This window comes from Hypomesus transpacificus, chromosome 15, assembly GCF_021917145.1.
Source record: "Hypomesus transpacificus isolate Combined female chromosome 15, fHypTra1, whole genome shotgun sequence".
Lineage (NCBI taxonomy): Eukaryota > Metazoa > Chordata > Actinopteri > Osmeriformes > Osmeridae > Hypomesus > Hypomesus transpacificus.
In genome coordinates this window covers 13231753-13237752 of record NC_061074.1, presented here as the reverse complement: position 1 = coordinate 13237752, position 6000 = coordinate 13231753, and positions in this window count along the sequence as shown.

Here is a 6000-nt window from a genome sequence, read left to right as displayed (position 1 = left end):
TGTGAGCTGTTTTGTTGTAATGTTATAGTGCAATTTGAGCTGTGATATTGTTTGAATAATCCAGTGTTATTGTAGTAAATAAAAATGTGTTCATAGTGAACGTGTCTAGGAAAATGACCCTCAACACAAATCTACACTGCATAGTCAAAGAGCAGCCTGTTGGAAACAGCATTCTGTCTGCGTAAATGAAGGCAAAGGCTTCTTTTGTGTACAGATGGTTGAAATAAATTTAAAAAACACACAACAGGGGCAGCACCTCGCCCTGCGTGCCTCCAGACAGGCTCTTTAATCTGAGACAGGGAGCATTGCCTCATTATTTGGTTTACCATAGCCTCCATGTTTTCAATTTTCCAAGAGTCCCACAGTACACCCCCCAGTGCACAGATAGCACTGGCTGCAGGGGAAACACTACCGTTAGAAAATCAAACGTAGTCAAATCGAGATATACTATTAGTCCAACAATGTCCAAACAATAATCGCTTTAAACTTAAACAAATTACATTTTGCATTTTACCAAACCTTTTGTGGCATATCAAGTCCTGCATTCATGAATATAAATTTCCACCTTAAAATTTTGCATTTTACAAAACCTTTTGTCGCATATCAATTCCTGTATTCATGAATATCAATCTGTAAAGGATAGAATGAAAAAACTCTAGTTGGTTTAAGGCTTCTCTCAGTGCTGCAGTCCTCTGTCTTGGGCAATCATAATGATTCATAATAATTCATGAGGGGCTGGATTTAATCCAGTTCAAGAAAACAACATATGCCAATCAGCACACAGTCAGAACCAAAGTGCCCCGGACAGAGGGGCTTGAGAACCCAGCTCAACGGAGGAGAGATCAGCCTGTACTTTTCTGCTCACGGCTCAAGGTCAGTCTTTTCTCTGGCTCCACCCTGGACTGGGTATTCACACTGTGCTCCCAGACACAGTGTGCTTGCTGTCTCAGCATTCTGTCCCCGCCCCCCTCCCCCTTGGTCTGCAAATGGCGCCCTCGCCCTCCTGACCTCCCAGAACTCAGCCTGTCAACCACAACACCCCCGAGCCCTGCCGCAAGGCCCCAGGGACAAATGAATGGAGGGAACTGAAGAGAGAAAGATGAGAAGAACAGGGGGACACTGAGAAAGTACTTGCAAGAAAACAAGAGCAAAAACAAATGGAGGAGTGGGAGGTGGTGGAAAGGTGAAGAGAGAGATTGAAAGGCCTGCTCTCCCCCATTCACAGCGTATACATCACCTCACAGGGCAGATGGCCTTACATCCCTTTCCAGTCACTTTTACACCCATGGCTGCGAGGGGAAAGGGAAAGGCAATTTCCCCCGAAGCCCCCAAACACGCCGTTCCCATTCCCAATTGATAAACTGTACTTTTAAAAGGTGTGGAAGTGAGGGCATTTATCACCAAGGACCAGCACTCGTCTGCATCCCCCCCTCCCCCTCTGTGGAACAGTAAAAGCCAGGAGATGCAAGCACCTCTGATTAATGGCTTTCTCCTTGTGCAGTTAAAGACCAAGCGGTGGGACTACTGTCTGTCAGAGGGGGGGCAGCGATGGGCATCGTGCCCACCTAATTCGCTTACTGAGCACTAGGCAGCTTGCCCACCCATTGAAGACACAGAGCAGACTGTCTCAAGCTGTCCGACTTTTATCTGTGAGATCCACCATGACGGGCATGCCAATGAAGACACCGGGGTTTGGCGGTTCCAGCCCACTGGCCAGAACTCTCCCTCAGTAGTTAAGTTATAGACCAATGGGGGGACTGAAAGTCATGGAGACAGGCCATCCAGAACTTTGCTCAGATATCAATCGAAAGGACAAATGGGAATTCGAATTCGTATGCTCTGCTGTCAATAATGACTTTATGTTCTTGTACTGTAAGGATAACAATGCACAATACCTGTCTGGGTAGTAAATACAAGCCTGCTAACAAGCTGCATACTGTACTTACAAAATACGCATGCTCTAGCTCTAGTTCTGTACCTCACACACACACACACTTTCTCTTTCTCATTGTTGCCCTCTTATGTCCTCTCTCTTCTCTCCCCTCTGTCTCTCTCTCTTTCTCTGTCTCTCTCTTCTCTCTCTGTCTCTCTCTCTCTGTGTCTCTCTGTCTCTCTCTATCGCAGAATTCCATTCTCAAACACTCCTATTGTACTTCAAAAGGAGATGGAGAGAAAAAGGGAGCACATATATTAGGACTATTCACACTCTCTCTCTTCTCTCCATTGATCCCATCCCATTAGAGCTGCTATAAATATTAATAGGGGGCTTTGTTTTAGGAACCTGTGTGAAGATCAGAGAGCAAAACTACAGAAGTATCTGGACATTTATTTTTTGCAGGCAACCTGCAGCATATTCCAGGGGGAGGGGAGAAGGGGGGAGGGGGCAGAGAGGAAAAAAGAGGAAGAGTGGAGCAGGGGGTGGGCGTGGGGGGGAGGAAAGAAAAAGGGGAGGAGAGGGGAGAGGAGCAGGGAGGGAAGCAGAGCATGGGCCCTGCATATAGGCTCCCAGTCAAGGACACCTCAAGGGGAGCAGCTTATGTGAGAGGCCTGATCTAACTCAAGTGAGGCCCTCACAGTCAGACAGACGTGATCCCACCACCTTCACAAGCAAATCGACTCACTGTACACATCCAGGCTCCAGTTCAAACACAGGAGAACCAAAAAACATACCACACCACACAAGACAGATTTTTCTCTATCTGGTGACAAACGCTTAAATCAATTTGAAATTGCCACTCCCATTCTCAAATAAGAATGACCCTCCATGCACTTAACGGGCAGACTCTGGGAGAAACGAAGCCTCCAGAGGAGACAGGGGTCCTAGGTGAGTCCCCGTGGACGTGACCCTCTCGTTCATCCTGGTGGCGTTTAGTCTACTGGAGTCATGTGAGTGTGGCCTCTATTTTCTCCCTGTGACCTACCTGGTAATACCAGCCTGGACGAAGTGTGGGGGCGAAAGCTCCTTTGCTCTTTTAAGAGGCTTTAATGTAGCATCTGAGACTGCGTCAACACACCAACCATCTAGCCTAATGTGGAGAACGCTGAGTGGGACATTCACTCAGATGATCGTCCGGCTCTGATCAGTCAGTCCCCAGTCTGGTTCTGAGGTCTAAAGACTGGGAGGGTTTCTGTTGTTGATGGGGGAACTGGGGAGAAGGGGGGGGCCAGGTGATTTATTGCTTGCGTGTCCTCAATCCCTTTTCGACCCAGAAGCAATGTGTATGACATGGGAGTCATCTCCAGACTTGGGCAGATCAATTCTGCAGGGTGTGTTTTTATGGGAAGTGATGCTTGGCCTGTTGCAGAGACTTCCTGGTCCCCGCCAGGTACTGTCACAGCAGTGGGCGACTGATTTCTAAGCTAAATCTCTTGCCAGGCATGTGTTGCATGTAGAGAATTCTACTTTTGTATGCGCTACATATCCAGGCCAAGTGCCTGCACGTACACACAGCCTTGTCTTCAAGGATCAGACTCAATGTGAGAGCTAGGCAATGTGTGCTCTTGCATTTTCATTCTCCGCGTGATTGTGTGTGTGATTGCATGTGTGACAGTGACCCACTTGAGAACCCCCCAGAAAGACCTGTAAACAAGTTTCCCAGCAGCCACCAGCCCGGGGGCGTGCCTCTGCTGCCCACCACAGCGCCTAGCCCAGCGCCACCCGTGTCACGCTCCGATAGCTCAATTTAAATGGAAATTGGATGAACTGCTTGGAAGTGATCCAGCCATCCAGAACAATTAACCCAAATTACAGGCAGGGCCTTGAAGGTGTCATCTTACTTTGAATAAGCACAGAGGAAAAGATACTGGTATTAAATACTAGTGGAAACAATAGCCTGAAGAATGGAGACGATCCTGTTTTATAATGCCGGTTTTGACCAATCCTTTCTACATATCCTAAACCTAACTAACACATAAAGACACAAGTCCATTGTCAAACAGAGTTCATTACGAAAACTTCTAGGTGTGTTCTACTGTATATGATTACCCACATCAAACGCAGAATAGGCTGTGTGGGTTTCCTCTATTATTAAATAGTACACTGGATGGAGAGTGACAGGGAGGCTCCTAGGCTGACTATCTCATGCATGCTCATTGTACAGTGATGCTCCACAGTCTAGCTCAGGATGGATAACCAGAGCAGCGGGGAGGTGGGGACTGCAGCAAGGCACAGAGGGAGACAGCTAGTGCATAATGCACCTGTCTCAGGGAAGCTTCTCTCAGCTCTGATTTATAAAAAGCACAGCAGGCTATGTCAAGAGAAGTCACCAGTGAACCATCAAGCTCCATCTTGGTTTCAGAATCGATACACATGGCAAAGGACTCTCGACAGGGCCCAATTCAGGGGAGAAGTGTCATGTCACAGAGGGTTCAGCCAGGGGCATCTAGTGAGACTGCTGTAATATTTTAGATGGGGAAAAACGAGACATGACTGGAGTTTCATATACATTCTCTCAATCCAAACTAAATAACAGACAGAGGTTGTATGTAATGAAACAGGCTCACTTATTCCGTTCTTTACACAGGCAAGTTGCTGAAAAAAAAAAAAAAAATTGACATATAGGAACCTGTGAATGTTGTTCTATTAATTAGGAGAAACACTCTTCTTCATCCTTTCTCTGTGACACACGATTATTATACGCACAAATATTCACCTAAAATTTCCTCCATCACATCCAAAATACATCATGCACTGCGCTCATGCACACAGGTATTTAAGCATGAAAGGAGAGCAGGACTGAACTGGTCAGGAGGCTGGGGATGTGTGGTGGACAAAGAACATGGAGGAGAGGGAGGGGAAGGGGCACTCTGAAAGCAGCAGTCTGAATACAAGGGACAGACCTCTGGCTCTTGTGAGTCAGTCAGGTAATGGGTGAAATTGTGTCTGCTGCGGAGCTTATAAATGGCAGTGCTGGCTGTATTTATCTTTGTCTCAGACTATCCCACTGGGAGATGGGAATGGCAAAATGAGAATCAACAGCTCCCCAGCCCACGTTTCCTCATCTCCCCTCCCCCTGTGCACCCTTGTTTCACCTCCAGTCTGGTCATTTCATCTCTTTCCACTCCACAGCAACATGTGAGAGAAACTGATGAATATAGAGTGAGGTGAGCAGGCAGGCTCTGCCCCTGTATGTCAGACTCTCCTCTGGTCATTTCAATAGGGCTTGTGCAAACCCAAATAAACCTTTGAACATTTCTCCAGTTGCATTTACATACACAGATATGATACTCGTACTGTGACTTTTGAGAACAATTATCTTTAATCCCTAAGAACTGCACACTTCACTTTAGATACTGACTATTCCACGTCCACCAAAACTGGGGATTTTCCACTCAGCCAATGGCAGGGTTTCTTTTTAAGTACTGCTGTTATTTTGAACACTTAGACCATACCATGGTTCTACACCTCAGACAATGAAATCTATGGTGTGTTAAAACTGGGATGGGGAATTCATATGGAGGATAGGGACAATAATACAAGTATTTCAAGCTTTATTGTAATTCTTCTCTTATCCCTGTCCCCCATGACTGCCAGTGAGCCAACCAGGATTGCAATTATGGTTGTACCCCATGTGAGATGGAGTTGATTGCTTGGACAAATTTGCTAAGTAACAAGGCAATTTACTTCTGTGGGCCACAAGCGGATTGGGTTGAGTTAAGTTGAGGTTTGTGTGAGGTTGGAAGGCTCTTCACAGTTACTCTCCAGTGACGAGGACAGCAATGCCAGTGGCTTGCCAGCCGGTCTGGTCTACAACTGAAGTAATCGCTTTGTTAGCAATTACACCTGTAAACCAATCAGCAAGTTCATCAAGGCGTAGATTTAGCACTTTCCTAATGCAACAAACACCTGCAATAAATCATGGTTCCGCAGATTTTTTTAATCAGATGTTCCCTTGGTGTGAAGTGTGTTAACAGTGACCAAACACTGTAGGAGCAAAATGGCTAAATCTAGTATTTTTTGTCCTCATGTTAGTGGTCTCTCACAGTTTGAAAATCTTATAA